General features: G+C 35.9%; 1 protein-coding gene across 3 annotated transcripts in view; it reads right to left on the bottom strand.

The window, feature by feature from the left end:
• The window catches only part of TENM4 (teneurin transmembrane protein 4), a 1,267,116-nt gene that overhangs the window by 1,109,976 nt on the left and 145,731 nt on the right, over positions 1–11,409 (bottom strand). The gene's annotated exons all lie outside the window — the stretch shown is intronic.

The raw sequence follows: 11,409 nt of genomic DNA, 5'->3' as shown, positions 1-11,409 counted from the left end.
GTGGAGTCTCCCTCTCTGGAGATATTCAAGGCCCATCTGGACGCCTACCTGGGCAGCCTGCTCTAAGGAATCTGCTTTGGCAGGGGGGGTGAGACCTGATGATCTCCTGAGGTCCCTTCCAACCCCTTCACTTCTGTGATTCTGTGACACTGAAGGCTTCATTTTTACTCTGGATACTTTGTAAAGTTTTGTGTATGCACATGGATAGGCAGAAATCTCAAACTCATATGCATATATGTTACCTATTTTCATGAATATTGTTTTCATCTTTAGTATCACAATACCAGGATGCTCATTTAATTAGATTAGGCAACTCTCTTTTTTTTTTTTTATTTTATTTTTTAACATTATAATTTTAACTATCCATTAATAGGAGTAGAGACTCAGATTGTCTAGATGCATATGCTTTCAGCATTCATCTTAAATAAGGAGGGAACAACTAGATGTTTCTTTACAAAGTCAAAGCATGTTAGTGTCTAAGTCAGGAAATGATTTGCATCAGGTTGATTACATACTTGCTGGAAGATCTCACCAGAAAGTTATCCACGTGATTAAAACTATCCCCTGCTTTTAACCACCATCAGAGAGGAGACCGGTTTCTTTCTGTTTTCTTTATGAAGAACCTTTATTTCCCACACTCATTTTCTACTTTATTTCCTAGGTCACTAATTTCCCACCTAGTGGTACCCTGAACGCTGCTGATTTGAGTTACTGCTCCCAGCCTGCCTGTGGGTGCTCAGCACTGCTTCACTGGCAGAAGTTATTGCTTTGCCACACTTGACACTTTATTCAGCTCAGCTCCCTGTTTAATTTTATTCGAAATCACTAAAGCAATCCAGGTTAAAATGAACAAACAAATAGCAGTCAGTATTTGCTGGAATTAATTATATCTATTGTGTGTTCTATGCATTAATGGCACTGTGGAAATGCATCCCGAGTGCTCAGTACTCAATAAATTTTTCAACAACCAGAGGGATCTCAACATGCTGGAAAGATAGGATGACACAATCCTCTTGAAGTTCAACAATATCAAAAGCAAATTCCTGCAGCTGGGATGGAATAATATGCAATGGTAGAGTCTGATGGCCAACTGATAACTTTTGATAACTTTTAGCTTATGCCGTATCTGGGCTTGGCTGGTTCTTAAAAAGTAAATTGAAAAATATTTATGTCCCTGTGGGTAACCAGACTTTTTCATACTCTAAAATAATGTAAATTTAACATGCACAGCTAAATTTCTGAGTAGATACTTAACCAGTCTAAAGAGTACTTCTATTACTTGTGACATTTTATATCCTGGGTTGCATTTACACAACAGTAAAAGCAGAATGGCAGTTCTTCAGTTTTGTTCAGTGTTGTGACCTTTCAAAAGTGTAATCCTTCCTGGATTATATGATTTCAGGAAATCCTAAACAATCCACCAGTCCCTAATATTTATGTCAGTAAGTATATATGTATGTACGTATGTAAGTATGTATTTATTTACCTATTTATTTATTTATAAGCTGTTGGGGGATGCCTATCTATTCAAAGGCTATGTCTTCAGTTGCAATGTATGCAATGACATACTCTTACTGTGTTACCAACAGTACATGTGAGTACAGAATGCCTTTCAAAGAGATCAGCAAACACAAAGGGAGAGATTCAGTAGGAGAGGAGAATTCACCTACAGATATGTGTACTAAAAATATATTTAAATGACTGCAGAAGTGTTATCTGGGAGAAGAGTATCTGATGGACATTGGCTAGGTGTCTCTGATGCACTAAAAGCAGTTAATTACACTAACTTACAAAAATCTTACTTAAAAAGTGGAGCAGGAGTGTTTTTTTTTTTTTTTTTTTTTTCCAGCTGGGTACAATTCCTAGTGCAAGGGGAATAAACCTCTAAATGCAGTTTCCAGATGTCACAATAATATAATTACACCTCTCCATTTTAATGTAGTTTGGTAAAAATTGTCTTATTTCAAATACCAATCAGACAGTCAACAAGATTACCATAAAAAGTTATTTGGGGGTAACACCATCCTACTCCATGCAACTATATCGTAACTGGAGAATATTATGGTTTAACATTACAGAATAGTCAGGATGAAAAATCATTATGCACATTAAAAAACCTTTCCTGCCAGTATGTGCAGCATGACTCCAAGATATGGCTAGTGAAAATGGTGACAATGTTATTTGAATCCCACACAGATTTCTACTGTTTTAAGAGTGCTCTGGGGATGCATTTAAGGATAATCAAGAGTAGCACACACAGGAAACTGAAACATTGCTCAGCACTTTTTCCTTCCACATACAGACCAACAATTGCTTTCCCCTTTTTTATATATCCTACTTTATGTGGAATGACATCATTGAGCAAGCTTACAATTTATACTGCTGGAAATGGTGATATGCTCTGGAAATAAATTAGATTGCTGTCTTGTCACAATAAATAGAATCATAGAATCATAGAATATCCCGAGTTGGAAGGGACCCATAAGGATCATCAAGTCCAACTCCTGGCACCGCACAGGTCTACCCAAAAGTTTAGACCATGTGACTAAGTGCACAGTCCAATCGCTTCTTAAATTCAGACAGGCTTGGTGCAGTGACTACTTCACTGGGGAGCCTGTTCCAGTGCTCAACCACCCTCTCGGTGAAGAACCTCTTCCTGATGTCCAGCCTAAACTTCCCCTGCCTCAGCTTAATATCATTCCCGCAGGTCCTATCACTGGTGATTACAGAGAATACGTCACCTGCCTCTACACTCCCCCTCGTAAGGAAGTTGTAGACTGTGATGAGGTCCTCCCTCAGCCTCCTCTTCTCCAGGCTGAACAGGCCCAGTGCCCTCAGCCACTCGTCACATGTCTTCCCCTCTAGGCCCTTCCCCATCTTTGTCGCCCTCCTCTGGACACTCTCCAACAGTTTAATGTCCTTTTTGTACCGTGGTGCCCAGAACTGCACACAGTACTCGAGGTGAGGCCGCACCAGCGCAGAGTAGATCAGGACAATCACTTCCCTCGACTGACTAGCAATGCCGTGCTTGATGCATCCCAGGATAAGGTTGGCCCTCCTGGCTCATATGAAATGTCTCATATTTCATTGCAAAGGCCCCAGATGGTCCCCCAAGAAAGGAAATACCAGCAGTGATAATTTATAAAAAACATTACTAAAGAAAAAAAGTAGAGGAAATCTATCAGTCCTTCAAAGTCCCTAGCTTCTGAGATTTTCATCAGCCAATGTTTGCGGGCAATGCTCTGTTATCCAGTTGGTGCAAATCTCGCTGATTTCAATGAACTGATTCTGTTATGTGACACACCAAAAAGTGTGCAGGTTGTGTCTCAGATTATTCACATACAGGAATATTACTTTTATGTCACTGACCCTCATCCTACAGCTTTGCTTCTCAACAGTCTCCATGTCAATAGTTTTTCCGTGCAAAATTAAAACAGGAAAAATCTGTTTTGTGGTGGTTTGGGGATGTTTATATTATATTGTAACTGAAACACCAGCAAAACTAAAGAGAGATTGAGGAGGCTAAATAAATAAATATCTTCTCTACTGCAACTAATTTTAAGTTGAGCATCCATTCCATAGGTCAGTGCATTCGGTAGGTCTTCCACTAGAAAGAATACTGGAAAAAGATAAAAACAAACAAACAAACCAAAACAAAACAAAAACAAACAAACAAACAACAACAACAACAACAACAAACCACCCAAACCTGTAGGATTTTCTTCTCTCTTTCATTCTTAAACTATACTAGAGATTTGCTGTGATCTCTTTAAAAAGTTTAAAAGGAATAAAATTTCCTCTGCCTTTTGAACAAAATAGTGAAATAAAATGCTAAATGTTTGGATCATTGCTGAAGGAACTTCCTATTCTGCTAATAATATTAATTTTAATATCAAGATTTTTTTCATGTATATTAGAATGAACTTGGAGTAATGCCAGTTAATTTACCCTGGATTTTCAGTGAGTAGTGGATCTGACTGATGGAAATCATTGAAGTTGCTCTGGATTTATCTCATAATAAAATAGCGAATGAATCTCAGATTTGTTTACAGGTGTATAAAAGGGTAAGTTTGCAGATGACAATACAAGGACCAATTTAATTAACATCAGCAACATCCCTTAGAAAATGTTGGCTTAGCATTTATTTGCTGAGAACGTTTTATGTACAAGCTGGATGGATTCCTGGAAGAAACAAGAGCACACAAATCCCCTTTACAAATACTAACAGTCCATTGTCATATCTCAGACACATTTCTATTAAAGTATTAAATACAGATCAGCCCCTAATAACTCTTTCAACAAAGAACTGCCAGTTCAAATAGCCATCTCTATGGGTTTGTGTATTTTTATTTTTCCTGAGCTACCTCCCATGGAGTAAAATATTACTTATCATGTAACAACATGAATAGCTATTAGAAATCCATCTGAAACAAAAGAAAAGGAAACAAAATGGGGTGAGACGGTAATACCTGTTTCTGTACTGCATAGGCTACCAAACTCACTTAGTCTTAGGGGCAAAAATAAATCATGTTAATTTAATGAATCAACACTAAAAGAATATGTCCTGCTCATTTTTAATAGTGTTACATCTAATAAAACCTCCTCCAAGCTCTGTCTTGGAAGAATAAATTTATTTTCATATTATTCACAATGAAGTGCTTTTGATATAAATTGTACAACAGCAATGATATTGAATCCATTGCTCTTTGGTCTCACTGTAACTGTTAGTCTGACTGATTTTGCTTTTGCTTTCACAATGTATCATGGAAAATCTGGTAATTATACAGAGCACCACATGTACTAGGTGAAATGATCTGAAGTAGTCCCTAAGAACATCTAATCACGCTGTGCTACAACTAAAACGCTGTGCTTAAGGCCAAGATACTGTAAATGGAAGAAAACAAACAAGCAAAAAAACAAACAAAAAAACACTATCTAATGGAATCAAATCCAAATGTCGGTCAAGCGACAGAAATTAAGGAACTGACACATAAAAGCTCTGGATAGCTGCATTCTGCCTTAATCACCCAATGTCTTCATTTTTCTCACTAGTGTCATTTATGGTTTCTTAAAAGCCAGTTAGATAGTTCCATTTTCCCAATGGGATCAAGGGTATTTTTTAAGAGTAGGTTTGGTATATTATTTAACTTGTGGTAAAGGCTATAGGCTAGACTGAGCATAGTTTAAAACAAAACAAAGCAAACTAAATCTCAGTCCTTACTGAGTAAAGAAGCTGTGTTTTTGACAGCTCTTGAGTGATAAGAGGCTGGGATGGAGAGGAATAGCCATTTAAGGAAAAAATATAAATAGAAAGATGGAGAATTTGAAAAGTTCTTGAAGCAAGTTGAGAGAAAAATTGAAGGTGGAAATAAGGAATGGTAAAATTCAGAAAACACTAAAAAGAAATTCAAGAAGCAGTTTGTCTACTTATGTATGATAGCAAGATTTTTACAACACAGATAGGAAAGGAGTTTTCTATTATTTTGTTTATGGCTTTGGCAAACAAACAAACAAACAAAAATCAACCTAAGTGAGGAATACGTAAAAAAAAAAAAAAAAAAGGCAAATTAAGTCCTTGGTATTTCACTAAAAAAAAAAAAAAAAAAAAGCATAAAATTAAAGTGAGTGAAATATCTCCTAGAAAGAGCTACTCTAAGTTATACACACTGATTATCAATTCATATATATACCAAAGAGATAGAAAATTCAAGGAAAATTTCCCTACTGTGTAGAATAGAATCAACTAGGTTTTGATATCTGAGAAATAGAAGCCCTAACCTCTGTTATTTTCTTCTAAAAGAGTATAAAACTTGTTTTGTTGAAAGTATTGGAGATATTTGGAGTGAGTTAATTGCTCCTTTTTGTAGAGTGACCCTATAAAATGTTGTGAAAGAAGGATAACTGTGAAAGTTTCCCCTGTGGAGTTCAATGTGGGAGGACAAAGAAGCAAGCATTGTACAAAGACCATGATCTTCTTCTGTTTCCATGGTGATACAGTTCCAAAAATGATGCACCCATTTAATCTAGTGAATACTGCTGCATTATATTTTTTAAGAAGATTTAACTCTGTTGGTTGTGCCTTAGAATGATGATGAAGTCTCCTGAGCTTTGTTCAAACTCTCTCCTACCCTCCACATTTAGACAGCATGAGTGAAAAGGAAACTGTAGAAACACCACAGAGAGCACAAAGATTTATGAAGTCTCACATTCTGAAGACAAAAATGGCCCATGGGAAAAAATGAGCTTTTCAGGTTAAAAAAATGTTTCAGAGACATTTCCATCTGTTAATTATATACTACTTACATTGCTGCATCCAAGTACTTAAATGTTACTATTTACTGAGAATGTGGACGGTCAGGAGTTGGCTATGAGTTTTCGCTCTTAAATCTGCACTATAACAGTAAGGAAGATTATTCTTTGGAATGGAAATGACACCTCAGATCACACTAATCATGCAGCTGGAAAATTTAGACAAGCTATTGGACATCCACATGCCTCTTTCAAGCATCAAGCTTTGAAACTAAGAAAAACTAAGGTTAATAGAGAATGCTCAGTATATTTAGATATAGGCTAAGCTAGCCCAGAAATCGGCATAGATCTGAGAGGATGTTAGTAGGGTCATAGGATAATTCCCTCTCATGAGGAAAAGGAAGACAGATAGTCATTGTCTGTGGTTAGTGTAGGGGAAGAAGATTTTAATGTGTGAAAAGATCAATATCTCTACTTAGCTCATTTGTTCTAGTGTTGGATAGAATTATGAATTTTCCATACCCTTCATTTCAGACTGCTTTGTAAGTCTTTATTGAGAATCAGGAGCAAGGGATCACAGAAAGAGTGATGTTTTTGTGAGAAAAGTTGCTTTTCTGTTAGTGGGGTGTTTTCACTCCATATTGATTGTGTGAATTCATTCTGGCATGTAGCTGTCATTTAGCTTCTCCTGCATTGTTTCTATGAGAATGCTGATACCCAGGATCAGATATGTTATGTCCCAGGACATGCAGGCACAAGATTCAGGAATGCTGGTGTTTCTGTTGCAGGATTATATACTGTGGCTGTGGTGGAGATCTGTTGGCATTAAGCTGTATGTTACACAACCTATGAACACCCTGCCTTCTCCTTTCCTGTAGGAAATGACTATTTTATCAACTTTCTCTACTAACATACCATAGCCACCAGCTAACTTTTCCTTCCAGGTAGTACACCTGATACGCATGTAATTAGGCAATGACCAGTTGTTCCCAGCTTGAATTTAGCCTTGAAGTTTCCTGCTTCTACTTCAGATACAAACAAGGACCCACGTGCCTGACTGCTCAACTGATGTTTCAGTTTTAACAACTGATCTAATAAAAGATAACACCTCTGTCTGGAAGCCCTGTTTCAATAGTATCCTTGAACTACCACAGCTGTTACTAAAAATACTCAGATAGCATTCTGCAAATTTCCAGCACCTTATTCCTGAGCTAGCTTAGCCATATTCCTCTTTGCCTGCACCTTTTCCCTCTACTCTCACCAGGAGACACCCAGAAGATTGTATATATTCATCAATTTCCAGGCAGCAGCCGGTGTTGCTGAAACAAAGATCAGCAGCTGAGTTCATTCCCATAAAACACATGTGCTTCACTACTGAAACAAATCTGTTTACTCTTTCGGGGGGTCTCTGAGGCTTCCTCTCTCCTCATCCAAAAATCCTAACACATTTCAAGTTATCTGAGGTCAGTGTGCTCAAATCCTGTTTTTCCCTTGAAATGCACAGAATACAGCAAAATATCAAGATCTAGTTTCTCAGAAATGCTCTTTTAAAAAATAGATTATTGTAAAATATATTCTTTTAATTGCTTTTAATCTTTAAAGTATACTGAACATTTTCTGTTTATTTTTTATTTTTTTTTCTCTTGGCTGCCAGAGCTGCTTTCAGAGTTGCTTTTATATATACATATATAAAATGATTTGATATAATCAGCTCATAATATTATTTCTCTTATTGACATATTTTGTTTGGAAATTTGATTAAGACACTTACAATTTCTACTTCTAAGCTAATACAGCCAGAGTGATCTTCTACAGCTGTCTGGGCTCAAATGTATCATAAAATATTTAATTATGTATTATTTTTACAGTATTTAATTAATGTGACTATTTAGTTATGTTAAATATATATGTATATATGAAAGGGAGTCTGGTTTACAGGTATCTAATGATGCCATTGAGAAATATTAGTCAGTGATGTGACTATTATTAAATTAGTCCTATTATGCTTTATTTAATTGAAACATAGGTGTTTATATGTAAAAAGATTGATATTTGTATTAATTTTATCATATATCTCCCATCTCACAATTGCAAAAGACTAAAAAGATAATGAGAAATGAATAATTAATTAAGAATCTAATTCAAATTTTAAAACTTATACATTTTTACTAAACTATATTGTTTGCTTTAGCCAGCAGTATTCAAGGCACCTTTTAAAACTCCACAGCCACAGGAAGAAGTGTGTTACTTTTCTATACTAATCTCACTTATTAATATGCCAGTTTCAGAATGAATATTTGCTTCCTGGAAGTTCAGTTGTGAATTATGTAAATTAGAGGTGGGGCACAGTTCCTTTCTATGGATCTTAATCTGATATGTAAAATAGGTCAAATCAGTTGTATCCTAAAACTTCTGCTTTTCATCCAAGACTTCCAAAGGAGACCAGATTGAAGAGCTAGGGTGGGGCATCTGCACTGTAGATAAGTGAATTGGATCGAATGGCATTTCCATCAGCCATTTGCTAAGGACAAGTTAGGAATACTATGTCTGTTTTTTAAGAAGAAACAAAAAGATGTAGGTTCTTTGAGTTCTTGAGTTCCTGGAAGTTAATCTCAAAAAAAAAAATATATATATATATATATGTATATTGGGCACCCATAAACTTGCCTCCTGAAACTCTGTTATTTTGAGTAATGCATTAGAGACGCAGTATCAGAGTATCAGATGACACTGTTCACAGAGAAGCAGACAATAAATGAGGACTTTTAAAGGGTCTTTAATATTTGGAAAGTGCAAAAACCTACAGGAAAAAAAAAAAAAAAAAACAGAGTAAGGAAATACATTCAGCTAGAAGTAATGAGCAGAAAGATTGGGCTGATTCCTTTTCTGATATACATCAGATATATTTAACATCTTTCAGTTTACCATACCTAAAAATCAAGCTCAAAAAGTGATCTATTAACAAACAAGAAAAATTCAATAACAGAAAAGGTCTGTTAAGCTTTGGAAAGTATTTTCGTTAACCAGTCAACTATAATAATTTTAAAACTATGGCTTTTGTAAAATAAGAATTTTGCTTTAGGAAATAGAAGGGCAGGTTCTGTGATGTTCATGACTTTATGAACCAACCAAACCAGCTTTAAAATGTTATTACTTCACTGCTATGTCATTAGAAATTTGTGTAGAAGGAAATTGGCGTTTGTCATTTGTACTTATTATAAAAGACAGCGGCAGTAGAGTCAGTGACATTTTCATTTTGACAGTTCTCTTTCCTAATTTGTTGTAGACAGTTTTTGAAAATCCAACAAATATTTTAATCCAAATTGCTGTCGTATTTGAGTACCTTAAAGACTATCTGATGTAGAAAAGCTAGTTGAGAACAATCTGCACATATACATTATACATGGGTACATATATATGAACACATCTAATCAAACATTCAATTCCTGTGCTCTACTTTAAGAAAACAGGTACAAGCTTCACTTTCTCCCTCTGGAGTGGACAGATTAGCTATTGTTCAGTTCAGTTGATTCACTTAATTATGCTTTAGTTTTATACTTAACAGAGGTGTTAACAGCTTTTCTTCATTAGTTATGGATCATAAGGAATGCTATTTCTCACATATATAACTTCAACTGGTTCAACAGGTTCAGCTGTGAATATGTGTGGTTCTGCAAAGAACAAAAAAATAATGAAGAAAAAGGTTCTTATAAGGCAATAAATTAGGTTTTAGGATTGATAAGGTGTCTTTCTGTTTCTGGTTCAAAGCTCCTGTTTTGATTGAAATAGGCCAGTTTTCAATGAATCATCAGGTTTGGAAAGAACCTCTTGAGATCGCCTAGTCCAACCCCACAGTGTCAGCTACATCAGGTTGTCTGCGACTGTGTCCAGGTGAATTTTGGATAGCTCCATGGACAGAAATACTACTTGTTGGCCTGGGTCATGGAACAGGTGTTCTTGGTGGGCCATATACTTCTATTTATATACACTAAAGTATGTTGTCTGGATTTATTTCACCAGCAAAAAAGCACTGAAGAATTGCTGAAAAGTAGTAGCAAGAAAGTTGCTTTGAACCCTAGTCAGTCGGTAGTACTTCAGCATAATTGATATTACGAGGAATGATAAAGCTCTTGAGAATCATGGGAGACAAAAGTAAAACCAAACAAATTAGAGAAGCTTTGATGAGTAATGAAAGGCAGACAAAACCAGAAAAGGGTCGAGGAGCTGTCAGTTCTGAAGGCTGAAAAAAATTTAACAGATGGATACACTTGTCCACTGTTTTGAAACTATGTTTATTTTTCTGATACTGCACTTTAAATACTAAATAAAAAATAGATAAAACCACTTATTTATAAGAGGTTGCACTACCAGTATACACCATCCTTCATCCTTCCCCAAAGGAAGCACTGCAAATACTCAGATACAGGAAAACGGCTAATACAGAGAACAGTATGGCTCAGAAGTCAGAAAGCAGAGGCGGCTTTGATTTGGAAAAGCACTTAAGCATGCAGTCTAAATTTGACTAAATGGACTACGGAAAGTTGATTAAAATCAGTAGAAATCATAGGTGTGACTGATTTCTAGTGTGCTTAAGCACATTTTAACCACTGAGGTGCTTTTGCCAGTTATGAGCAATCAAATTTTGCAGTGAACTCTAAGACATCAAAGGGATCCTACAAAAATGAGGTGGTCCACTCATAGTCCACTGTGGTCTTATCTCTCTTTACTAAGTAAGATTTTTTTTTTTTTTTTCAAAGCTGAGAGTGACAGCATTCCTCTTCTTCCACACTTTATCTGAAATCAAGATTTCTCAGGACAGCAGTATCTCTCAGACATATAATCTCTGTGGGATGGAGGCTAGCTTTTTTTTACTGCATAAAGCCTAACAGAATGCGAGTAGTCTCTGAATGGGGATTCTCAATGTTTAATGAAACATAACTCCAAGTAGCCATTAAACAAAAAGCTCTCTGTAGCTTTAATACACCCATAATTTTACCCTTTTATTCTTTTATTGAAGTATCATCCTCTTTACCTTGTTGTACTGTTTTATTTCACATGAGGAGAATTAAGAATGTAAATGTGGTTTTCACCTTTGCTTCACATTGCTTTAATAATAGATACTAAACTGCAACTCTAGTGTGTATAGGAATCAATTCTTGC

This window comes from Anser anser (genome assembly GCF_964211835.1).
Source record: "Anser anser genome assembly, chromosome: 1".
Taxonomy (NCBI): Eukaryota; Metazoa; Chordata; class Aves; order Anseriformes; family Anatidae; genus Anser; species Anser anser.
The sequence above is the reverse complement of the archived record's forward strand: the minus strand, read 5'-3'. Positions and strand labels throughout refer to the sequence as shown.